Source organism: Dermacentor andersoni, chromosome 7 (assembly GCF_023375885.2).
Source record: "Dermacentor andersoni chromosome 7, qqDerAnde1_hic_scaffold, whole genome shotgun sequence".
NCBI lineage: Eukaryota > Metazoa > Arthropoda > Arachnida > Ixodida > Ixodidae > Dermacentor > Dermacentor andersoni.
This window is the reverse complement of record NC_092820.1, coordinates 128,997,004-129,023,439: the sequence shown is the minus strand read 5'-3', so window position 1 is coordinate 129,023,439 and position 26,436 is coordinate 128,997,004. Positions and strand designations below refer to the sequence as shown.

The window sequence follows — 26,436 nt, the reverse complement described above, 5'->3', positions numbered from 1 at the left end:
ACACCATCGTCAACGTTAACGTATACTTATACAATTATTTGTGTTGGCCATTGGAAATTGTTTCCCTTCAGTGTCATCTGGCGCACTAACCAGGTGCAAAACTTCCATCCAGGTGTCAAACAACTGTGAAAGATAGCTACATCAACTACTGAATTTATTGTGCCACAGGCTTTCTTTGTTCTATTGTGTCCACAAATGCGTAAAATGGGCTCCGACAAAGTGTCACTTCTCATATTTTGGCGGGGAAAGCTACTGTTGAGTCTCTCAAGAACCGTTTCAGAGTATGGCTAATGCAACATAGTTGTTTGAAAGTACATGCACGTCGTCCATATAAAGCTATACTCCATGTCAAGAATTCCTTGCTGCCCTTACGAACGTGTGAGGTGCACACAGGCAATATACTTGCACCGCGGAATATAGTTCCCAGGTTTGGATAACCTTACGGTTTGCTCTGTGGCCACGTTGCTGGACTACTTTCCTCAGGGAACATCACCCGATAAGAGCGTGGAGCATTCAAGATATTGTTCCCAACCATGTTTTCTTTTTCAGAGCCATTTTTCGCTCTCCTTTCCTTCATGTTAGAATATTTTTGTTGGTGCCAAAGAGCACAGAGAGAGAGAATAGCTTTATTGAATTCATACAGTGAAAGCCAGTCTCCAACGTCGGTGTTGTCAGAGCCGGAAAAGTGGCCTGGATCACGCGTTCGTTTGAGGACGACGGGGCGGTGCGCGCCGGATGGTTGAGGCACGGTTAGGTGACCTGCCCGAAGCATTCTCGTCCTCGCGTTGCGCTGGCATTGTAGATGCACCGAAGGAGCGTCCGCTGCGTAAATGCTTGTTGAAACTCGAAGAGCCCGCAGTCTCCAGCAAAATGTTACGGGGAGAAAAGACGCTTGACCATATATTTACAAATATATACAACGGTAAAAAGACAGATATACAACTATACAACATGGAGCCCGTGCGCGCGACTATTGGCGATTGACGCCTTCATCAGTCTTCTCATTACCGTTCGCTACCACAGAGACTATATATATATATATATATATATATATATATATATATATATATATATGCAGGTCTTGAAAGAATGCTTGCGCATTATCTGCCTAGTACCACTAGCGACTTTCTGCAGTAATATTTGTGAAACACCTCAAGGATAATGAAAACATAAGACTGTAACAAACTCGCAAAGCAAATGACGTGAAAAATTACTGACGCTGACGCCATCGTTCCTTGTCTCATCTTGCTTTCCCTACTGGCGAGGTTTGTAGTAATCGCTTTTCAGCTTCGCTGCCCTCTACATTCCTTTAAAACTCGCAAAAGCATTAAATAGAGCTTTTGCACTACTATATTTTCATTATTCTTAACTACTCGTTCCTCCTTTCTTTCCTCCTTGCTCCTTAACACCTTCACCCTCGATTGATTTCCCCACGTCTATTACTGAATTACAGAATTGTACATGAGCTCAAAGGAATCACGAAGGACGAACGACCATGAGATCCAGCGAAAATTTTAGTCCAGCAAGTTATATGTTTCCTCCTTTCAGGTTAATATTTGCCTGACAGACTGACCATAGAATATTTATTGAGATAAATAAAGAAAGTAAGGACTACCTTCTATAAAGAAAAACTTTATTGGTCAAAATGACTGGAGGTCCTCACTCTAGACTAACTGCTCCGTGCAAGGTAGATTTCCACTTCATACACGCACGGGTGCTTATGACGCCAATTCTGAAAAATACACAGCAAAAAGTTAAAACAGTCTTACAATCCTTCCGGTGCTGTGATAATGCCAGCAATCTAAAAGTTTACTAAACGCGTCCCAAGAGCAGTTTGATCTGCAGCTTTTGTTTTCAGCAATCCTCTTGCTTTCTCTTCCAGGCTAAGTGCAAAATCTGCATGCAAGTTTATGAAGTCTTTCCTTTGCCCCTGTCCTAAACTAATGCAGTTTTGGCACGCAAACAAGCCAAGAAGTTGCCTCCGGCTAAATGTTTCACATTTTATGTCTTCGCATATTTGCCTATCCAAGTTTCTGTGGCGCGCACATGCATATTTAACGGTTCATATCTTACCTTTCCTCGCCCTGCAGCGAGGTTGTGACTGACAATAACGTGGTCATTTGAACAAAACAACGACAGCTGTCGTTATCTTCGTCAGGCAGTGTTTAAATATTTAGCTGACCAATACGCAGACTACAATGTGGCGGTAAAGACCAATGTACGCAAATAGCCGACCGATATTTGAGCTTTTATTTGTGGTTGCAGTAAAGGTTCGATGTGCCAAGTTTCTGTGCATGCTATAATATGCTTACTAATGAGATAAACACATACAGCGCATAATTACCGCAGAACTCGGCAAACCAGTCCGCATTCACGAGATGCCTCGGCAAGTTGTTTTTTCATCCACTTTAATTTCCATTAATTTATCCTTTCTTCATTTCTTTTATTAAGCACAAGTAATTTCCCCTATGTTGTCCTTGGTGTCAGTGTTTGTTGGCTTCTTAAGATATTGTTTTCAGATTGTTATTCATAAGTTTTATTTTTTTCTACGAGCAATAGCGTCCCCTGTCCCGCCCTCTCCCCACTGAACCAAGAAAAAGGAAACCGCTGGCTACTTTGTCATTCTCTCATATTGGACGGGCTAAAATATTTAGGGACAAACAAGGTCAATGTATCTTATTTGTCTGTCTTCACTGTGACGGGATGCTGCTGCCTCAGTAGTGCATTCAGAGCCGGAAGAATCGCCGAAGTCTGCTTCTTTTTATGCATTTATGTACACAAAGAGGTTCTTTAAATACTAAAATTCTTCTTCTCAACCTCTTGCCACCAATTCACATCTGCTCTTTACTGATACACTGGTTTAGGAATCGACACACCTTCATGAACAATCATAAAGCCGATATGTGCTAGCCTTAACAATTGATCGATTTTTGTAAGGGCAAATTGTCATTTGGTTTTGGCAACTTCATCATACATATGTAATACATACGCCCCTTTAACAAAAATAGTTGAACTTTAAAACTATTTAAAGGTTAGCGTTGCTAAACTTTAAGCATGTAGGTCACATAGTCAGCCATTTTATCATAAGATGTTCCACTACGAAAAATACTCTCCTTGTGCCTGAAATCGTCTACCACACTAACGTTATATACTGAAATGAACAGAGAATGACTCACCACAACGGCAGAGGCACAAGGCATCTCCATCAGTGCAACGTTGCGTGTTGTTAAGGCCGCAACTCTGGCTAAACAAAGGCCCACAGGGAGTACTGCTAGTGACTGCAAAACCAGACACATTACATGCGTTCATTTCACCTTTAGGTAAAACAAAAATGTGTCAGGATTCCTTTAACAATCAATGTCGGCGTTATAGGGATTAGCACTGAAGCAATGCAGCGACCCGCAGCATTGCCACTGCCAAAATGTGTCCTGTATGAGGAGCCAATGGAGCCTGGCTCCGTTATCGCGTATGCCTGCGGATACGTGTAAAACTTTACCGGCGCCGCCGTGAATTACAGATATGGCGACTGTATGATTACGGCATTACAAAAGTTTTTCTGAATATGCTTCAGATGGGTCTGATTCTGGCCAGTGTCCCATAATTATACGCATTTTTTCTTCATTGAGAATGGCCCTCACCAAGTGGCCCTAGCGGGCGTCAAAAAGGTATGCAACGAGTAGCCCTTACCCAGTTATCCATGTTGTCATCAAGTGGATTCATTGGACGGCCCCACATACACGGTCAAATACCCAGTTATTGAAGTTTCCATCAAACATGGTCAATGAAGAGCGGCACATACCCAATGTGATACATTTACCGACACATGTCGCGAAATAGTTTCATTGAAGAGGCACCACATACCCAAATTCATTAGAGGGGCACATATTCAGTGTCACATATTCAGTGACGCAAGTTGTTGGTCGTATTTTTAGTTTTCAAGCTAATTCCTTCAGTGCAGCCACGAGATGCTTTACTCATTCCACCATGGACTACCCACTGAACCAAGCTAGCGAGAAAACTCAGGCGAGCCCAGGACAAACATACCGCCAAGGACCTTTCTTCTTAACTGATTTTTTTATTGACGCCGAATTGCTGATGTTCAAGGAACAGTAGTAGTTAAAGCAATAAACCCACTCTTGTTTCAGCTGCATATATAAATGTCTCAACGTTCAAGTTCTGTAGTCTAAGGTCAATAGATATATATGACACATTAAAAGCGTGAAATCAATAGCGAAAAAATATGGCTTGTATGTTTGAAAATATCAACAATGAAATAAGCGAACAGTTTCCATAGTGCGCTTGCCCTATATACACTTATCCTACAAACAGCCGTTCGTTCCAATATCGTCAATCTGTTGCAACGAATTGTAGGCTGTAGCATGTTGCTTTCACATTTGATGTGGCATATGTTCTTGTATATGGAATATCTAACGCCAATACTTACCGTGTACAGGGCTCGGAACATCCAGAGTATACGTAATTTGCTATGTTCAATGCGAATATTACAGGTAAAGATAAACTTGATGATATTCTTAATGAAGCGCGAACGTGTCCATGTACCCGATTGGTTCTAGACTACACATCGTTTTAAAGCAAAAAAAAATTAAATTATGGGGTTTTACATGTCAAAACCACTTCCTGGTTATGAGGCACTATGGGGACTTCGAAAATTTGGACCACCTGGGGTTCTTTAACGTGCACCTAAATCTAAGTACACGGGTGCTTTCAAATTTCTCCGCCATTGATATGCGGCCGCCGTGGCCGGGATTCGATTCCGCGACCTCGTGCTTAGCTGCCCAACACCATAGCCACTAAGCAACCACAGCGGGTACATTTTTTCGAAGTAGGGCAGTTCTTTCAATAGCGTCGTGTCACTACGTGTTCGGCCGAAACTTCTACTTAAGTCCGCTTCCATGAATGAGGTCTGATGTTTGTTAAGAATACCGGGACTTTACAATTATCCTAGAAGTTGCTGTAATTTACCGTCTCACAAACAATGCGTACCGTCTCTCACAGTACCGTGTCGCCAAACATTGCGTCAGAGAGCAAGAACTATTAACTATTAATTAAACGTGGGGCTTGCATCTATCGAATGACCGTCCCGAACACGCCTCAGAATAATGTGTTTTCAGCGTAAGGGTGGAAGTTATAATAATCATACGGGGCACCCTCAAACTGCATCACTGTGTTTGCGCCGTATACATAAAATTATCGCTTTCTGTATATGGCATAACGCCTAACAAATAAATGGCAAAAATAAGTACCGAAAACTTCAACCTAACACATAAATATGAATATATATTTGAACTACAAAATGTCTAGGCAGCAATAGCTCGCGTTTTAGTCATGTTTTAGACATGTTATAGTAATATCCTTTTACAATAAAGATACGAACACGCTTTGCCGACTACCTCCAGTTGCTTTCTCTCTCGGCAGTTTTCTGAAAAACTAGGTGGTTTCTCTACCGCCAAGCGAATAGGTGTAAGTGCTATTCTTGACGATGCCGCCCAAGCAAAGCAGCACTCAGCCCCCTTTTAGTGGGGTCATCAAAGGAAGGCGCTCAGTGATGGTCGGAGGCCGAAGCTTTTTCGATGTCTTCTTGGCCGCTGGCATGTCGGCCGGCGCGGACGTTGACAGAGTCGAAGCACCCTGATGAGAGCCGCTACGGACGGTAGCGCGTGGAAAACACGTGCACAAGCGGTGTTAACTCGTGCCGCGTAACACCGAAGGAAGAATCGCGTGGTCAGCGGACCCCTCCTTGCAGTGTGAATGCGCCAACGTGCCCAATGCCGCCGTGGGAAGCTTATGCCTGCTGTGTTCGACCTTTCGCTAGAGTGTTTTATTTGTGTGGTCATAACCCTCTCTGCTTAGACCCGCAGATGCTAGCGATTTCTGCAGATCCAATTCGCGCGAGCGTTATGGTGGTTAGGCAGAACAAAGACCACTTCCCTTGCTGAGCAGACAAATGTGTGATTTAGCGGAGCGGGAGAGCTCATCTACATGGTGTCCAGTAAGTTTTGCAGCTTATAGCACGTTGGTCGCGTCTCGACAAAGCTTGCTAATCAAACGCAAGATCTGCGCCGGTGCCTGGCGGTGCCTCCGCGCGTGAAAACTGATGACCGGAGCGTATGCAGCGATAAACTAAAATTGCCTTATAAACTGATTACGGTTAGCGGGAACTCATGAGCGCGTAGATTGGCATGCTACCACCACCACCACCACCACCACCATCATCATCATCATCATCATCATAGTAATAATCATCATCAACCTGATTACGCCCACCACAGTGCAAAGGCCTCTCGCATACTTCTCCAAATACCTCGGGCATGTGCTAATGGTGGCCACGTTGTCCCTGCACACATCCTAATCACATGTGTCCCCCGAACTTTCTGCCGTCCCCTGCTACGCTTTTTTCTTCGAATCCAGTCCGCAACCCTTAATGACCACCGGTTATCATCCCTCCTCATTACATACCCTGCCCATGCCCATTTCTTTTTCTTGATTTCAACTACGGCTTTCATAGACTGGCGTTTCTTAATCAAATCTTTCGTCTCCTGCGATAGCTTACCGGTATCCTGTCCAACGAAGGTACCACCGACTGCTATTCCACACTCCTTAATGATGCCCATAAGATTGTCGTTCATTCCTTCAACAGTAAGGTCCTCTTCCTGAGTTAAAGCTGAATACCTGTTCTGTAGCATGATCCGGAATTCCTCTTTTTTCCCTCTTACCGCTAAGTCATTGATTGGCTCCTTACGTGCTACTTTCTTCCGTTCCCTCCTCAAGTCTAGCCTAAATCGAGATCTTACCATCCTATGGTCACTGCAGCGCACCTTCCCGAGCACGTCAACATATTGTATGATGCCAGGTTTAGCGCAGAGTATGAGGTCTATTTTACTTCTAGGGTCGCCATTCCGGCTCCTCACTGTCCACTTCTGGTTATCCCGCTTCTGGAAGAGGGCATTCATTATCCTCCAATTATTCCGTTCTTCAACCTCTACTGATAACTATGCCCTGCTATTCCTACATCATGTTCCCCCACTGACTTCTCTGAAGCCTGTTTCTTGCCTACCCTGGCGTTGAAGTCGCAAATCAGTATAGTGTGTTTTGTTTTGACTTTACCAATCGCCGATTCCACGTCTTCATTGAAAAAATCGAATTTGTGGTCAACATGACTGGATGTAGGGGCGTAGACCTGTACGACCTTCAATTTGTGCCTTTCATTACCTGCCACCCTCTCGTAAATGCTATATAGTTCCTGTATGTTACCAGCTATATACTTATTAATCAGGCATCCGGCTCCTAGTTCTCTCTCCGCTAAGGCCGGGTAGCGCAGGACGCGCCCACTGTTTAGCACTGTAAATGCTTCATTTGTCCTCACAAACTCACTGAGCCCTATTATATCTCATTTAATGCCCGCTAATTACTCCAATGGCACTGCTAGACTTGCCTCATTAGATAACGTTCTAGCGGTCAACGTTGCATGTTTAAATTGCAATGGCGGCCTGTCCGGACCCAGCGATTCTTAGCACCCCCTGTTGCGTCACAGGTCTGACCGCCGCCGTGGTCAGTTGTTTCGCAGCTGCTGGCGACTGAGGGCCGGGGCTTGATTTTTGTACTCATATAGGAGGTTTTGGCCAAGTTCTGCACCAGGGTGGCCAATCCTGCTCTGGTGAGTGAATGCGTTACCGCTTCTGGTCACCGGGATCAGGCCGGACTCCAGGTCTGTTTATGCAATTTTATCAACACGCGGATTTTTTTCAGTCCGGTGCAAAATTGCGTGACACCGCGATTCGAAGCACGGTCCTTTTGCACGCAAGGCGGATGCTCTACCTCTACGCCACCGCTGCACTTATTGACGTGCGCATGCTACCAGTGCACTTCAACGACCAGGCGCCGGAGAGGTCAAGCAGGTCCAGTGGACCTAAATACCAAAACAAATACCATCGCGTCATCCAAGTTATGACAATCGCCATCTGTGTGTGCCGGCTTTCGTATATGTGAAAGTCAGAACATAATATAAATGTTCCACAGTTACACCTTTTACATTATTTAGAGCTACTTCATTGCACGCCGATGACGCAAGCAAGCCGCACTTCTACATTTTGTAAGGCAATATCTAGCAATAAGAAGCTTAGCATACGAAATTGTGTAAATAAAGTTGGACAGTGAATGTAGTCGACCAGCGGTATGAAACTGGAAACCGAATTTTGATCTCGCTAAGCGTTGAAAGAAGGTGAATGTAAAACAACTCCCGCAACCCATTGCTACTGCTTCAGTGCCACAAACCTAATTTAGCTGGGTCTCACCAAACTCCGGTTGTTTCTGCTTTTTGACGTTTCTTTTTTGGCGCAAGAAGCACGAGGACGGAGAAAAGAAAACCAGACACATACAGGCGCCTGTGTTTATCCGTTTTTCTCCTCCGCGTCCTCGTGTTTCTTGCGCTACAAGAAAAGTTCTAACCGTTACACCAACAAGCCCAAATATATACATTGATGCACTTTGTTTCTGCTATTACTGTTGATTCTACAGTCCAGGCAGTCCTATCAGACGTTCTCTAGGGGTCTGTATTGGGACACTTACTTTTCGTAATTAGGATGAATGACCTAAACAATACCATTTAATCAAACGTTTACCCATTCGCAGATGATGATGTAATGTATCAGAAGATAGCGAACCACCCCGATCTTGTCTTATCCAGACCGATTTAGAGAACATACTTTGCTTGCGACAAATGTGGAACACGGAATGAAATATTTCAAGTGCAAGTCAATGCATGTATCTTGCACCTCATTAGAGCGTCCACACACACCATCATATAGATATTTCGAATCCTGAGTCTGTTTCAACTGAAAAATGTATCAGTATTCATATTTGTAGTAACCTACATGCAACCATCATGTAGGTTGCATGACATAACGTATATAACATATCACATCATCGGTAAAGCTGGCTGTTCGATTGGGTACTTTTGAAGCAACTTCTGTATGGCAACCTAACCACTTACGAATTTTTCTACACCACATATTCGTCCGTTTCTTTAATATACACAATATATCTGGGATCGCGGTGGTACTACACTGATAAACGAACTTGAAAGAGCGCAGAATCGTTCCATTCATCTCATCATATGCAATTATGGGCGGAAAACAAGTGCTACCATGATGAATTCACAGCTTAACCTTAAAGATAGTCCCGTTCATTCTTTCTTTATAAAATTTACTACCACAACAATGATCTCCGTGAACAGTTGATTTTCCTCGTTGCTATAACTGTGACCTATTCACATGCGTTTTTACCTCGAAACACCTCAGAATGGAATAAGCTGCCAGAAGCAGCTACTGCTATCACAGACGCACCAAGCTTTAAGAGTTTTTTGAATAACATGCTAATCAGTCCTAATAAATTCCCAACCAGACAGGTAATTCTGTCAAAATGTATGCGTTCATGCTTAGCATTGCCTAATTGTTTGTACTTTATTTCCTATTCTAATCTAACATGTTTGTTTGTTTTTACTTTTACATATTAAAATTACTCAGGTTTACTCAGGTCCCTGATACTCAGGTCCCTGGTATGCCCTTCACGTCTGTAATGTTCAATACTGAGGGTAAAATAAATAAATACATATACACAACAGACATACCAAGTTTTTCATCAACATTGGCAGCTGTCATTTTGATAAATTGACATCAAAGTTGAGTAGAAAATAGGTTTATAGATTCACCCTCTTACATCTTTAGAGAAACCCATGGCAGGAACCCAAATTTTGCTAAATTAATGTAATTGAACTTCGGGGGGATTACGTGCCATAAGTTTGATTTGATTAGGAGGCAAGCCATAGTGGCATATTCCGGATCAATTTTGACCGGTACTGGGTCTTTCACGTGCCCGCAATGCATGGGACCCGGGCGTTTTTGCGTTTAGTCCCCATCAGAATGGGGCCGCCGCGACTACTCTATCCACGTACTTTTATCTGGATGGAAAATGCGCTGAAGAACTAGCGGAACCGGGTGGTAAGCACGAGCGCTGCCATAAAAGCAGAAAGAAGATGGTTGTTCCGTATATATATAGAATATCACATGGTTTAAAGAACGTGGCCCGAAAAGTGGAAGTGGACGTCATATTTTCAGCTCAGCAAAAGCTGTCAAGCATACGTGAGGTCACCGATTCGTTGAGAAAGGCGCGCCGAGGCTGCGCGAAGAACCACCACCGCCGTTTGTGCACTGCGCGCAAGGTGTCGTATATCGCTTTCCTTTTTCGTCCGGCAAAGTGTACATAGAGCAGACAGGCAGATGGCCTCAATGACCGGCTGAGGGAATACAAGCAAAAATCGGACTGTTATCGAGATGGACATGTCTCCGTGCATTGTGATGATTGTGGATGTAAACCACTGTTTAAGGAATGTGTAGTCGTGCTTACAAGCACAGATAAAGATGCGAGGTAGATTGTAGCAGCCCGCTTGATTGCAAAAGAATGTGCAGACCCCGTCAGCGCTCCGTCGATTTGTCTGAGAAAGGAAACGGCTTATCTGGAAAACGCTCGGTTGCGCGTGCGATGATTTCGACTCATTTGAGCCGATATAATACCATGCTTTTCTAAAGCGAAATTCTGTTGACAGTTAGTTCACATCCCGTCGTCTTTCTTGTCCTTGTCTATCTAGCGTTATGACGTTAATTGATTCGACTCTATTCATTTGTTGGAGACTAATGTGGAGTCACTACGTATAAATAAATTTTGGTATTGACAAATTAAAATAGTCGTTTCAGTTGGGTAAACAAATTTATTTGATTAATATTCTTCTTCACACCCTGTTGCACAAGTTGTAACAGTTGATAGAGACATTTATTATAGTTCACACTTTTTTTATATATATTCGTGCCTTTGATATCGACACGATCTCATTATTGATCCGCTTCAGGAAGTGTTACAGGCAGACAAGACGCACGAGTTTGCCTAATGAAATAGTCTGGGCCGTTTCCTTCTCGAGTACATTGTCCTGTTTCTTTCTTGTTTTGTCCTATTGGCGCTAAGGTTTATTACAAATACTGTGTACCGCATGGCAAGATATTTTTCTGAGGCGAGCACTGATATCTTGTCTGCTAGGGCGTTATATGTGCTTAAAGTATCCCATACGCTTCTCTAAATCTCCCACTGTCTCGTTTTCACACGTACACTTCCCATGCTGTCACATGGTTTAAGAGGCAGACTCACTAGGAAGAAAAGTGAACGAATAACTGTAACTCTTTGTTTGGACAACATGATATCAACAAGGCAAAGAACTCCTAATTGACAACAGCAACGTGCGCACTCATCGTTCATCGTATCTAGCTTTCATCCGTGAAGTCCATCTACTACGCGTATATGCTTCATCGCATGTTTCAGAGAAAGGGCGAGGCTCACAAAGATTATGGCCATAGACTATTGCGGCATCCCACTTGCAAATATATTACACATATCCTATTGACGTATATTTGGCGACTACCTTCAAGAAAGCTTGGATTCTGCCGTATACAGTCTTGCTGTGCGCCGATAATATTTCTTGGCCGGCTAGCAACATCAAATACGTGAAAGCGGTCATTGACAGAAAAGTTAAATAGTGGTAGCTGCTGCATATAGGCGACAAGTATGCAGGAATTTTGCTGCCTGAACTTGGGTTGCTAGATAACTACACAAAATATTTCTCGCAGTTCGCGCGTACTTTTTTTTTTAATTCGAAAGCATGCCCTTAGGCATAATACAAACGATGTTAAAAATACACGAACAGATTCGACTCGTGCAAGAAATCTAGGAGTGAACGATGATGTGGTTCATGAATCCAATGTTCAAGGTCAGGTGGGCGGCCAGGCCGGAGGCCTGTTGCCCGGAGGTGGCATAGATGGCTTAGGTGAAGTCCTGGGCACGTCCATAATAGGTGTGTCACTGTCACATTTTGGATTTCTGTGTTGCAAAATGGGCACGATGAGCCGTAAGGACCGTGGTACTGTTGTGGCCAGAGAGCGGGCACAGATGGGGTGAGCGCGACCCCGACACGTAGCCTCCTTAACATAACCTCCTCTTGGCGGGTTAACCCACCAGGGAGGCCTGACCCACACGGAGGTATGAGAGCTCATGTGATACGTCGGAGGTTTTCCTTTTCCCGGATCAGTCGTCCACATGCGTTTACAGGAAAATGTGGAAGTGGGTATGTTATAATCTGTTGGTGGATTGCCATATCTGCTTCAAGGAGACCCGGCAGGGCTGTTCGAGGCACCCACTGGACGCGTATGAGGATATTCGTAGTGGCAGCAAGACGATGAATGCTATCTGAGAATAGAGTGGGCCGAGATACCCTACGTATGTCGTGAATGGCTTGAGTAGAGTCTGTGCGAATGATGAGTTGAGAGTATCGAGCTGCTTGAACAGTAGGTAGCAACGCGGCCAAGCCATCTCGTATGGCAGCAAGCTTGGCAAGGTAGGCCGGTGGTGCAGGATCGGCAACATACGAGCACGTCTGGCCTGCCTCTGGTATCAATGGACACACGAGAGCTGTGTGAATCATGGTGCCATTAACACTGGCATCAGTGTGTGCTCCAAGAGTCGCATCGTCTTGATTGTCATCGGCGCGATGAAGGCGGGAAACTTGGGCATTCGCCTGACGAGCAACTGGGCTAAACAGACAACAGACAACAGGCTTATTGTCACTTTATTGTACCCTTTCCCTGGAGCTACATCGGGTCTCGTAGATGCTGGATGGTCTATTTCGTGTCCCATGTACTGGGCCAGTGAAGCAGCGGAGGAGAAATATGATAGCCTTAGGGCGCGCACGCATCGACGTTGATGTACGAGTTCGTCAATAGTGTTGAGTTGGGACTAGGCCTGCAGGGTTGGCAACACAGTGAGACGTGGTAATCCCGTTATGACCCGCATAGCTTTGTTATTAATGGCCTCAAGGCGAGCTCATTGTACCTAGGTGAGATGATGAAACTGGGATCTGTAGACGAGTCGTGGTTGCAATACAGAACGTACAAGAAGGCGAGCCATGTTGGTACTCACTCCGCCAGATTTCTTTGCAATCCGACGTATCAACTGTATCGTTTCTGAGGCCTGTTGCTTTGCATTCTTGACCCATGGTCCCGCAGATCCAGAGGAATTCATTTCAAGGCCGAGTACCAGGAGAGTTGAAGCCTCGTGTAATGGTTGCTGATCCAGAGTTAACTGAAGAGGTCGGAGTGTCAGTAGACGGCGCCCATACTTATTCGCTACAGACATGTACGTCGTCTTGTCCTTGGAAATGTCAAGGCCTATCTGTGCACACCAGTTGTGCGTCATGTTTAGGGCCTCTTGGAGCGCTTGTTCTTGGTGGCAGATTTCAGGATCAACTGACACGACAGTGATGTCATCTGCACACATTATGTACTGTGCGTTATGTACCGTGGCTAGCTTCCAAGCTAGTGGAAGGAGAGCAATATTGAAAAGGACTGGTGTGAGCACAGATCCTTGTGGGACACCCCGATGTGCGGCGAACTGACTTGCTGCTTGGCCAGCCAGGCGAATGGAGAAGGTGTGAGCGCACAGGAAGGCTTCGACGCATGTGCAGACATGGCTAGGAAACTGAAGCCAATGGAGAATTCCGACAATTGCTTCGTGACTCACATGGTCGTACGCTTTACGAATATTCATTGCCAGAATCGTGCAAATTCTTCGGGAGCGGCCTCCGATGAGAACCATAGAAGATATGTACGCAAGGCCATCCTCTGCGCCTAGATGAGCACGGAACCCGATTTGCCCAGGATGATACCATGAGCACCGCTCGAGCCACCATGTAATACGTGTCGCGAGCATACGCTCCATCGGCTTGCCTAACGTTGAGGTTAGTGCTATTGGGCGCATATGAGCGATATTATCTTGGGGGTTGCAGGGTTTGGGAATAGGGACCATTTCTGCATGCCGCCAAGAATCGGGAATGACTCCTGTAGCCCAAGCTTCGTTTATAGCCCCCAACAGCACTTCGAGAACCTTGCCTTCCGTGTTTTTGTAAAGTTCGTATGGTATGCCATCCGGTCCTGGTGCTTTGCATGGCTTCGACAGGTCTGTTGCCGCTAAACATTCCGCCATAGTGAAGACAGCTGGTATACCCTCGATGTCGGAGAGCGTAGGCGGCGTGCCTGCGACCACGGGAAGGCAGTTTTGAACAACGAAGGGAGGTGGTGCTGTGTCCAAAGCCGGAAAAAAGGTGTGGGCGACAGTTTCTGCGAATACTGCTGGTGTCTAGCCCGATGCTAACAGGGCGCAGGCTGCGGGCTCTGGAGGGTGCCGACCACGTTCCATTACTCGGAAGGTGCGCCAAAAGGAGGCATTGGACGACGAAGGTCCGAGAGAAGAGCACCAGTCCATCCAGCGGCCACGTTCTAAGGGGTGTTCATGGTGCCGACCTACTGCACTAGGGCATTGGGCCTCTAAGCGAAGGGTATTTGATGCAGGGTCACGTTCTGATGCAAGTTCTGCTTGGCGGCGCGACGCCCAGAGACGCGTAAGTTGCAAATGAGCGATTCATCAATCGTTCGCGATTCATCAACCCACGACGTACGTGTCGCCTCAACTAATGCGCCTTAAGACAATGGGATGGGTCCAGCATGAAGTTGGATACATTGCTTTCTGATACCGCCCTGTATCGATCCCAGTCCACCACTCGACATAGTCGGCGGAGGCGGCCTGTTCCGCCCGAAGATAAGCCAAGGTGAATCGGATGATGGTCGCTACAACAGCAGTCGGCTTCACATGACCCCGAGACGGTCGTCCGTCCTAGCCACCAAGAAAAGTTCGGTGACTGTGGCAGTGCGCGGGGGTGGTCACGCCGTCAAAAAGGCACTGACACATTATTAAGCAGAGTGAATTGGGCGTCCATAAATGTGTCCAGCACACATGTACCACGCGCACTGGAAATAGCGTATCCCCATGTGATGTGCGTCACGTTAAAATCTCCTGCAACCATAATGGGGCAACCATGATCATTCTGTCGTAGGTGCGCCAGCCAGCCTAGACACAACCGAGCCGCACTACTGCTGTAGGGGCGGGCATAGTACGAAACGATGATAACGTCCATTGCGTTGGAGACGAACCAATACGGCAACGACTTCTTGCCATAGAGTACACCACCGTGAAAGATCAACTCGAGTCTGATGAAGAGTGAATCTTACATACGCGGCAGCCTTTCCTGGAGGGACATCGGGCGAAACACTCCTACGATCCAAAATTGAAGGCGATGAGTATGCCACAAATCCTGGAATGGGTGGCAGGCCGTTGGATTCTTGAAGCAGTAGAGCCCAAACATGCAGCTTCCCAAATCTGAGACGCTGACGCAGCTCTCCCAGCTTCCCCGCGATGCCGCGACAGTTCCACTGTAAGATGCCTTCTGGCACACTTGAAGATGTAGCAGCCATCATAGATTAAGGTTGGCCAGTAAAACCGAGGTGAGATGCTGGAGCTGTTGCGCAACGAAGCGCAGGAGTTCTTCGCATGAACGAGGTTTCGACACAGATGCCGGGTTAGCCATATGAGCCGGACTAGGCGTCGACGGCGAATGCGACGGCCGCGCTCCGTCATGACGGCGCAGGAGCTCTGTACGGCGTTCCTTGAGACGTTGGATTTCCTTTTCAAGGTTGGCCAGGCGAGCGTCGATCTCGAACTCTTCGTCTGCCAAAGGAAGCGGCGTGTCTTCTATCGATTGTGATGCCCGCTGCGGTCGTGAAGTGGACGACCTAACAGCTGCGCTATAGGTACGAGTGGCTACATCACTTGTCGCTGTACTTGCTATTGTCACCTGGGTAGCATCCTCTTCCAGCGAGGCCAGAACGGCGTAACGGTTGTACACAGGGACTTGTTTCATTGATGGATCTCGAGGGGTCCTTGCTGGCTGTCGAGAATGGCGTTTCCGAGCCTTCTTAGTGGCCTTCAACTTCGTAGGACACGTCGTGGAAGTGATGTCATGATCGTTTGTTTGGCATAGGCCGCATCTGAATGATGCTGACGGTTCAGGCTCCATGGTGTCGTCCTTGGGTGGGTAGGGGCAGGATGATTTCATATGTCCCTGTCTAAAGCAAGAGTAGCAGTACACAACGGAAGGTTTGAATGGACGCGGGCGCAGTACGCAGCCGTAATACAGGATACGTTCAGCTGGGGAATTAGGACCTTGAAGCGTGATTAGGCACGTACGACCGCTGCCTAGGTAGCGGGCAGCCACGACCTTGTGTGTGGGACACGATAGTTCCTGCTGGAGCCTCTCGGGTTCTTCGTTAAGGTCAACGCCATTAACCACGCAGCGTCTTAAATCGGTAACACTGGCGAGGTATGCCTGGACTGGAAGGACACATTCTTCTGAGACTTGTATTTGTTGCACTTCTTCGAGTTTATAAACTAGTGCCATAGCAGACACCCATACTGAGACCGTATTAGTGGGTTTGTATAGAGCAAAACCTTGAAATCGGGAAGTCTCGAGGCTGGCGTCCAGAGCCGCTTGAATGATACGGTTGTGCTGAGTGGACATGTCATATCTAGCACGAGGCTTGATAACCACTTTGTACCACGATGTCGTTGGCGACTCCGGAGACGTGCGTGTCGGTCGTGCGGGCAGGCCTTGTGATGAGCGAGGTCTTTTCGGGGCTGCTGGAGCTACATTTCCATCCGATGGAAGGCCAGTTGCTTCCTTCGTTATCTTGGGCGACGTGTGTGCCACGACCGCGCCAGGACACCCGTTCTTAGCCAGAGTGAAACCTATGCATGACCTACGAGTGGCTAATTCTCGCTGGAATGCGCTGTTCGGCAGCTACTGGCTTTATTATTGTGCTCTAGCGTGGTCGATTACCGTCCCCACGGGGAAATGAAGGAAACCAGCCACGCGCGTGCTTAGAGCCCTGCTGCCCATGAAGCAGGCGGAACGCGTGATGTTTTCACCGGACTGCCCATCGGCGCAACGAAGACATGCGTGACGCACCTGCCACCCTAGGAGAGCGGGTGAAAACTAGGCATCTAAGGGCTTGGAACGACAACAAAGGATGGGCACTGCGATTTCGCCTAAACACATGAAAATTTCACGGCAGGCTATCTATAAACTGCTTCCCTGTAAAGTAAAAGCTTATGAATTGCGTTCGTTACTGAATGAGTTTGAGTATTCACATAACGAAGTTAAATAAACAGTATTCACGTTGTCTAATTCAAGCGAATGACCGACCATGACTCTAACGTTTGCTCAGGAGCTTAGTCGCTTTCGTAAAAACACTATCCTTAGTAGTTCAAAAAATTTTTAGTGGAAGCAGTTATGCACAAAAAAAACATTTGAAAAACGGTTTACCAAAAAAAAAAAAAACGCGTCAGAAAAGGTGAGACTGTGTGTCAGCTGAGAACACAAGTGATAATTTACCTGTGATTAAAAAGCTCTCCGCGCAAATTTTGTCTTGAGAAGCTCAGTTATATGCGATATTGAAGACAATTTGACAGCAGTTCCTTACATATTAAATATTACGGCCTCAAGCAAAAGTTCAGTGTGCAACACACCAAGAAAGACGACTTTCAATGACAAGCTGTCTGAGTCATATTAGTCTAATTATTAGGATCGCGAATGTTGATGGCTACTAGTTATCGTGAAAAAATATTCAACGCCGCTCCACTCTGTGAAAAAGTATTTCCAACGAAGCCACGTATGCGGCCCCTTAATAGCTAACTACACCTCCGGCGCTGGTAGGCCCGGTATTGCACTATCTTCCAAATAATGTCTACACATGGACAATATACTGCGGAAAGTACTACTTGACAGCTTCACTGTGAAAATTCTTCCCCTCTAACTGCTCTTTGACACACGGCTCTTTTGCCGTAAATTATTAAAATGCAGAGGTAGCCCTTCACGAAAATGAATAAAAAACGCACTTCATGTTTGCACAGCCGATCATGTGCTTTCACGGCAAATTATTGTTTGTGTGAATCCTTGGTCCAGAGCTACTAACGTAAGAATTCCGCTGCGACTGACAGCTTAACAATTTCTCCGTCAGAGGATCATATGCTTCTGCAATAGGTGCGAACATCGGTAGAAATACAATGCTTTCGACAACGGCTGCGTCAATATATTGGAATTAGCTCCTAATCTCTTAACACCTACTACACATCTTAACCATTGGAAATATAGACACACGTACTTGTTTATCGGGCGACCGCGTTTGATGGTATCACAAATGTCTACGCTTAGTTCAGGACGCGCGTGCATATATCGGAAGTGTGTGGAACGTTACCGATGGTTCTATACGCTGTCTATTGTCACCTAACCCTGCGTAATATGACGGCATGTATGTGCGACATGAATGGTGCAGAACTTTTTGCAAGACACGTGGGCACCAGTGACTACTCTGGAACGTTTGATGACCGACGTATAAAAGCCGACGCGCCTGACCCGCTGATCAGATTTCGACGATCACCGTTCCTGTTCGCCACTATTGCTGTGCTTTGAGGGGAAGTTGCTTTTATGGGAACAAGTTCGCCCAAAAGAAAGTTAGTTTCGCCAATGAAAGTTTTACCGCAGTATTATTGAACGTCCCTACTACGTGACATCAGGGGTAGGTGCCAGTGCGTTCATGTGCCGAACGACCCCGCAAAGCCGTTATCCAAGCTCGAACCGCGACGACAACACTAACATCGCCAAGGACCAGCGAGCTAGTCGCAGGCTGCAAGGACAGCCCCCGGAGCACGGACGTTTCTCTGAGACGACCAGGAAGATTGTTACCAAGTCAACGACAACAATGGCAGCACCAGCGTCCGCCAGTGTGCTTCAACAACCGAGTGAGCCACCTACCTTCCGTGGAACTTCGTCGGAGGATCCGGAAACCTGGCTCGAGATATTCCAAAGGATCTTGGTCTTCAACAAATGAACCTCTGAGGATAACCGGCGTCACGTGTACTTCTCCTTGAAACATGCCGCGAAGACATGGTTCGAGAACCGGGAGTCCACCCTTAAAACGTGGGACCTGTTCCTCAGCCGCTTCCTGAGGACATTCACGACCATCGTCCGGAAAGATAGGGCCGAAGTTCTATTGGAAGCACGAGTGCCGGCACCCAACGAAAACGTTGACATCTTTACGGAGCAAATTAGCAGCTTATTCCGACAGGCCGACCCGGAAATTTCCGAGGAGAAGAAACTAGATCTACTCATTCGTTCTGTGAACGAGGAATTTTTCTGTGGAATGATACGAAGGCCACCGAAGACTCAACAAGCTACACTGGAGTTAAATCACTGGCCACCGACGACCTGCGTAAGACGATGAGAGTGTTTGGGCGAAAGGAGCCTCACAAGTTGCTGCCTTCATCACAGCCTCAGGTGATGGATTGTTGGCGTTCTGCGTTAGGAGCTGCAACACTCAGTCGTAGTCCCTCAGTTGCCGCAGACTCAGCTGCAAACGATGATGTACGTCTTCTTTAGCCCCGTCACGTTCCCCCTCCGCGCCCGCGGCAGGGCCCGGTAACGCCACATTTCCGTTGTCCACCACCGCCACCGCCTGCACGACTGATGTTTGGCGTTCCCCGACCACCGTCCGCTTTAACCGACCGTGCCCCCGACCAGCGTCCGTCCAGTAACCTAGGCCTTCATGCCGTCCTTGTCCAGCGGAAAAACGGACTTGAACGGATGATGGCTTGCGCTTGCAGGTCGCTGTCAAGAGCGGAAGGCAAAAATTCCACGACCGAGAAGGAGTTCCTCAAAATCATTTGGGCCACAGCGAAATTCCGGCCTTATCTATATGGCAGGCCGTTCAAAGCCGTCAGCGACCACTACGTGTTGTGTTGGCTAGCTAACTTAAAGGACCCTTCAGGATGCCTGGCGTGGTGGAGCCTCAGGCTGCAAGAATACATCACTGTAATCTACAAGTCTGGGCGAAAACAACCTGATGCCGACTGCCTGTATCGCACTCCCGTGGACCCGCCGCCCCAAGATGACCAAGACGATGTCGCCTTTTGAGATACAATAAGTGCTGGCGACTTTGCCGAACAGCACCAAGCGGACCCGGAGCGCAGAAGCCTTGCTTAGTACTTGCAGGGCTAGAGCAACGTTGTCCCAAGGGTACTTAGGCATGGCTTGTCTTCGTTTTCGTTACAAAACGACGTCCTCGAGAATAACTTTTCGCCATCCTGTGCAAACCACCTTCTCGCTGTGCCCGCAGCACTCCGGTTACAAGTGCTGCATGCCCTACACAATGACAAGACAGCCGGAAACCTCGGGGTTTCCCGTACGCTCGCAAGAATGCGAGATGAGTACTCTTGGCCGCGCCTGAGCCCTGACCTCGCACATTTCTTCAAGACATGCTGAGACTGCCAGTCACGCAAGACATTACCGACATGACCGGCAGGATTCTTACAGGTGAACCGGCCTCCTTGCCAACCGTTTCATCAGATCAGGATCGATTTCTTGGGGCCCTTTCCGACGTCAACATTTCGAAAGAAGTGGTTTATCGTGGCTACCAGCTACCTCATGCGCTACGCCGAAATAAAAGCCGTGCTTGAAGGATGTGCTGTCAAAGTCGCTAAGTGATTCGTCGAGAACATCCTGCTCCGACACGGTGCCCCAAAGTCCTCATTAGCGACAGAGGGACGCCCTTAACTACAGAGAGAGAGAGAAACGTATTTACAGAAAGGCAGAGAGGTCGGCCTGAACTATAACTTGCTCTGGCCGGCTACTCTGCATTGGGGAAAAGGGACGGGGAAGGAAAGGGCTGATGAATGATTATGGTACAAGGAAGAGATGTATATATACAAATTCACAGAGTTGCAGTATCTCTAAAGCCGTGCGTCCAGCCCAGTGGCTTGGAGAAAAGCTATAGCGGCTCTTGTTACCAGGGCTGCGCTGTTTGCATTAGTCCAAGGACCTAAAAGAAGCTCGTCTTATAGCTGTCTCTGATAGATTTTTGCAATGGAAGAGACAAGTTGCTGTCGTTCTTGCGCGTACGCGGGACACACACAAAATATATGTTCCAGTGTTTCTGGCACCTCACAGCATTCACAGTTTGGGCTAGTATCATTGGCACCTTTCATATGTCTATAACGGTTGGTGAATGCGAAACCAAGGCGAATCCGGTGCGCCATGCTCGTGTGGCTTCTTTTGAGTTTGTGAGGCATACGAAATTTCATTTCTTGGTCCCATTTGTGTAGTCGCTTGTGCCGTCGATCTGGTTGGGTCCAGTGTTCCAAATTAGAGTTGCGGTTTACGCCACGAAGTAGGGCGTTTGTGTCTGTTCATGAGTACGGAATGCGTACTTCACAAGCATTATCTAAAGCAGTTTTCGCTTCAGCGTCTCCCTGTTCGTTCCCGATCAGGCCACAGTGTGAGGGTATCCACTGAAAGGTGACATTGTGGCCATTTCCAGTTGCGTGGTTGAGACGCTCTGTAATTTCTATGGCCATGGAATAATACGGGCCCCGTCTGAGGACACAGTCAATCGTTTGAAGAGCTGGCTTTCAATCGCATAATATTGTCCATGCGTGAGGAGGCTCCTCGGAGAAAAATCGAAGTGCCTCCCGGATAGCAACAAGTTCTGCGGCACTTGATGTTGCGCTATGGTCTAGTTTAAACCGCCGAGCGATGATCATATGTGGAATGACGAAGGCTGCAGTGGATGCATATGATGTGACAGAGCCATCGGTATACACGTGTACAGTATTTCCGTACTTTGCAGAAATATGCAACAGGGTGAGTTGCCTGAGGCCAATAGAGGTAGAGAAATGGAAGGCGATATAAGCGTGCGTACCATGGCCACGTACGCTTATATCGCCTTCCATTTCTCTACCACTGGTGCGCTTTAAAACTACGGCGCGGCAATTTTGCTTCAGAGACCTTCCTTTCCTTCCTTCTTCGCCTCCCTTAAACTGGCTCTCTCAACTACTACACGCAGAGACAAAGAAACAGCGCGCGCATTAGATCCCATAGATGAGATGAATATTTACAATTATTATTAGGGTTATAATTACATTCGAGTGCTGATTGCCGTGCTACCGTTTGTTAACGAAGCTTTCCCTCAAGTCTAAATATTTTAAAGCAGTTTGTCGTGTGCGTATCATGGCCACGCACGCTTATATCGCCTTCCGTTTCTCTACCACGGTTGCGCTTTAAAACCACGGCGCTGCAATTTTGCTTCCTTTCCTTCCTTCTTCTCCGCCCTTAAACTGGCTCTCTTAACTACTACACGCAGAGACAAAGCAACACCGCGCGCATTAGATCCCATAGATGAGATGAAAATTTACAATTATTATTACGGTTATACTTATATTCGAGTGCTCATTGCTGTGCTATCGTTTGTTAACGAAGCTTTCCCTCAAGTCTAAATATTTTAAGGCGGTTTGTCGTGTGCGTATCATGGCCACGCAGGCTTATATCGCCTTCCGTTTCTCTACCACGGTTGCGCTTTGAAACCACGGCGCTGCAATTTTGCTTCCTTTCCTTCCTTCTTCTCCGCCCTTAAACTGGCTCTCTTAACTACTACACGCAGAGACAAAGCAACAGCGCGCGCATTAGATCCCATAGATGAGATGAAAATTTACAATTATTATTAGAGTTATAATTATATTCGAGTGCTGATTGCTGTGCTATCGTTTGTTAACGAAGCTTGCCCTCAAGTCTAAATATTTTAAGGCGGTTTGTCGTGTACGTATCATGGCCACGCACGCTTATATCGCCTTCCGTTTCTCTACCACGGTTGCGCTTTAAAACCACGGCGCTGCATTTTTGCTTTCCTTTCCTTCCTTCTTCTCCGCCCTTAAACTGGCTGTCTTAACTACTACACGCAGAGAAAAAGCAACAGCGCGCGCATGCGATCCCATAGATGAGATGAATATATATATATATATATATATATATATATGTAGAAAACTATCAGTCATAGCTCTCGTAGTAAGCCCTCTGGCCCGTTTCCTTTTTTTTTTCTTTCGGAAGTAGTCCTATTAGGGTTATTATAATTACACGAAGGTATTTCGCCCTCGTCAGCAGCAGTCCTTGAGATAGTTATTCTGGCGGCTAGCTTCCCACGCTATGCGTGCCGCCATCGCACCTGGTTTAGCTTCTCTTAGACGCTAGAGTTATACTATGTCCGCGCAACCTTGAGCGATCGGAAAGCGCGTTTTCCCTTCTTAGCCGGCGGGGACGGGGGGCTTTGTTCCGCCCGCAAAGCCCTCCTCGTCTCAGTAAGGTGCCTGGTGGTGGTCTCGTGCGGATGATGCCCTCTCGGTGAGCGCATATTTCCCCTCATCTTTTAAGAGGTTCAATACTTACAAGCATTAGTCTCGCAAACCATATTTATTTCAAGAAAATTTTTCACGTCTCAATAATTTCTCTCGTCGTATTCGAGTGCTGATTGCCGTGTTATAGTTTGGTAACGAAGCTTTCCCTCAAGTCTAAATATTTTAAGGCAGTTTTTCTAGTCTCTAAAGCCGCTCGAGTTCGCTCGTCTGCTCGGGCAGCCATTTTTCCAACAAAGTATGCCTTCCAACCACTCGGAAGCAAAAACCGACTCTCCAGGACAAGATCAGTCCCTTTCCTCGTAAGTACGAGGCTCGGAGTAGGAGCTGTGGCGCTTGAAAATAGCCTGGGGCCTGACGAACCAACCGACTGAGCTATCTTTCCGGGCAACATCGAAGGGTCACGAGTTCGAATCACCTGTTATGTTCCTTCTTTTTTTTTTCCTTTTTCTTTTTTTTTTCTTTCTTTTTAATGTCTTTTCCTGTATTTTATCACTGTACGGGAACCCTCCTAAAATGAAAAAAGAAAGAAAGATACATATCTTCAATTATGTATGGCCACACATGTGCAGGTCATAAATGCCAGGTTCTCTAGCCGAGTGCCATCCGTGCGGTATAACCGAGCTCAGATTGGTCCACCTTGACTGATCAAATAGGGCACCACTGTATGTTAAATGATGCGTACAACTCCTGCGGGACCCGCCGTGGTTACTCAGTGGCTATGGTGTTAGACTGCTAAGCACGAGGTCGCGGGATCGGATCCCGGCCACGGCGGCCGCATTTCGATGGGGGCGAAATGCGAAAACACCCGTGTACTTAGATTTAGGTGCACGTTAAAGAACCCCAGGTGGTCGAAATTTCCGGAGTCCTCCACTACGGCGTGCCTCATAATCAGAAAGTGGTTTTGTCACGTAAAATCCCATAATTTAATTTTTAATTTAACTCCTGCGGGGATGGTAGAGTATCCGCCTCCCGTGCAAGAGGACCGTGATTCAAATCCCGGGCCGCACAATTCTCCACCGGAAAATACCAGAAAAAAACAACAACAACCGTGTGTTGAGAAAATTGCACAAACAGGCCTGGAGTGCGGCCTGATCCCGGTGACCAGAAACGGTGACGCACTCTCTCGCCAGAGCAGGATTGGCCACCCTGGTGCAGTACTTGGCCACAACCTCCTATATGAACACAACAATCAAACCCCGGCCCTCAGTCCCCCAGCAGCTGCGAAGCAACTGACCACGGCGGCGGTCAGACCTACGACGCTGCAGAGGGTGCTAAGAATCCCTGGCTCCGGACAGGCCGCCATTGAAATATGAACCTGGCAACGTTTAACGCTAGAACGTTATCTAGTGAGGCGAGTCTAGCAGTGCTATTGGAGGAATTAGAGGGCAGTAAATGGGATATAATAGGGCTCAGTGAAGTTAGGAGGTCAAAGGAAGTATATACAGTGCTAAAAAGCGGGCACGTCCTGTGCTACCGGGGCCTAGCAGAGAGACGAGAACTAGGAGTCGGATTCCTGAATAATAAGGACATAGCTGGTAACATACAGGAATTCTATAGGATTAACGAGAGGGTGGCATGTCTTGTTGTGAAACTTAATAAGAGGAACAAAATGAAGGTTGTACAGGTCTACGCCCCTACATCTAGTCATGATGACCAGGAAGTCGAAAGCTTCTATGAAGACGTGGAATCTGCGATGGGTAAAGTCAAAACAAAATACAGTATACTGATGGGCGATTTCAATGCCAGGGTAGGCAAGAAGCAGGCCGGAGACAAGGCAGTGGGGGAATATGGCATAGGCTCTAGGAATAGCAGAGGAGAGTGAATAGTAGAGTTTGCAGAACAGAATAATATGCGGGTAATGAATACCTTTTTCTGCAAGCGGGTTAGCCGAAAGTTGACGTGGAGGAGCCCGAATGGTGAGACTAGAAATGAAATCGACTTTATACTCTGCGCGAACCCTGGCATCATACAAGATGTAGACGTGCTCGGCAAGGTGCGCTGCAGTGACCATAGGATGGTAAGAACTCGAATTAGCCTTGACTTGAGGAGGGAACGGAAGAAACTTGTACATAAGAAACCAATCAATGAGTTAGCGGTAAGAGGGAAACTAGAGGAATTCCGGATCAAGCTACAGAACAGGTATTCGGCTTTAACCCAGGAAGAGGACCATAGTGTTGAAGCAATGAACGGCAATCTTATGGGCATCATTAAGGAGTGCGCAATAGAAGTCGGTGGTAACGCCGTTAAACAGGAAACCAGTAAGCTATCGCAGGAGACGAAAGACCTGATCAAGAAACGCCAATGTATGAAAGCCTCTAACCCTACAGCTAGAATAGACGTGGCAGAACTTTCTAAGTTAATCAACAAGCGTAAGACAGCGGACATAAGGAACTGTAATATAGATAGAATTGAACAGGCTCTCAGGAACGGAGGAAGCCTAAAAGCAGTAAAGAAGAAACTAGGAATAGGCAAGAATCAGATGTGTGCGTTAAGAGACAAAGCCGGCAATATCGTTACTAATATGGATGAGATAGTTCAAGTGGCTGAAGAGTTTTATAGAGATTTATACAGTACCAGTAACACCCACGACGATAAGGTGAGAGAGAATAGTCTAGAGGAACTTGAAATCCCACAAGTAACGCCGGAAGAGTTAAAGAACGCCTTGGGAGCTATGCAAAGGGGGAAGGCAGCTGGGGAGGATCAGGTAACAGCAGATTTGTTGAAGGATGGTGGGAACACTGTCCTAGAAAGGTTGGCCGCCCTATATACACAATGCCTCATGACCTCGAACGTACCGGAATCTTGGAAGAACGCTAACATAATCCTAATCCATAAGAAAGGGGACGCCAAAGACATAAAAAATTATAGACCGATCAGCTTACTGTCCGTTGCCTACAAAGTATTTACTAAGGTAATCGCAAATAGAATCAGGAATACCTTAGACTTCTGTCAACCAAAGGACCAGGCAGGATTCCGTAAAGGCTACTCAACAATAGACCATATTCACACTATCAATCAGGTGATAGAGAAATGTGCTGAATATAACCAACCCTTATATATAGCCTTCATTGATTACGAAAAAGCATTTGATTCAGTCGAAAGCTCAGCAGTCATGAAGGCACTACGGAATCAGGGTGTTGATGAGCCATATTTAAAGATACTGGAAGCTATCTATAGCGGTTCCACAGCCAC

At 46.7% G+C, this 26,436-nt stretch overlaps 1 long non-coding RNA gene across 1 annotated transcript in view; it reads right to left on the bottom strand.

Annotated features, from left to right (window-relative positions):
- Positions 1-1,632: 1,632 nt before the first annotated feature.
- LOC140219334 (uncharacterized) overlaps positions 1,633-26,436 on the bottom strand; it is a 30,433-nt gene continuing 5,629 nt past the window's right edge. Inside the window, exons 2-3 of the long non-coding RNA XR_011895533.1 lie at positions 3,177-3,278; positions 1,633-1,732 (exon numbers count right to left, since the gene is read on the bottom strand). This is a non-coding gene — a long non-coding RNA (uncharacterized lncRNA). The remainder of the gene's footprint in view (positions 1,733-3,176; positions 3,279-26,436) is intronic.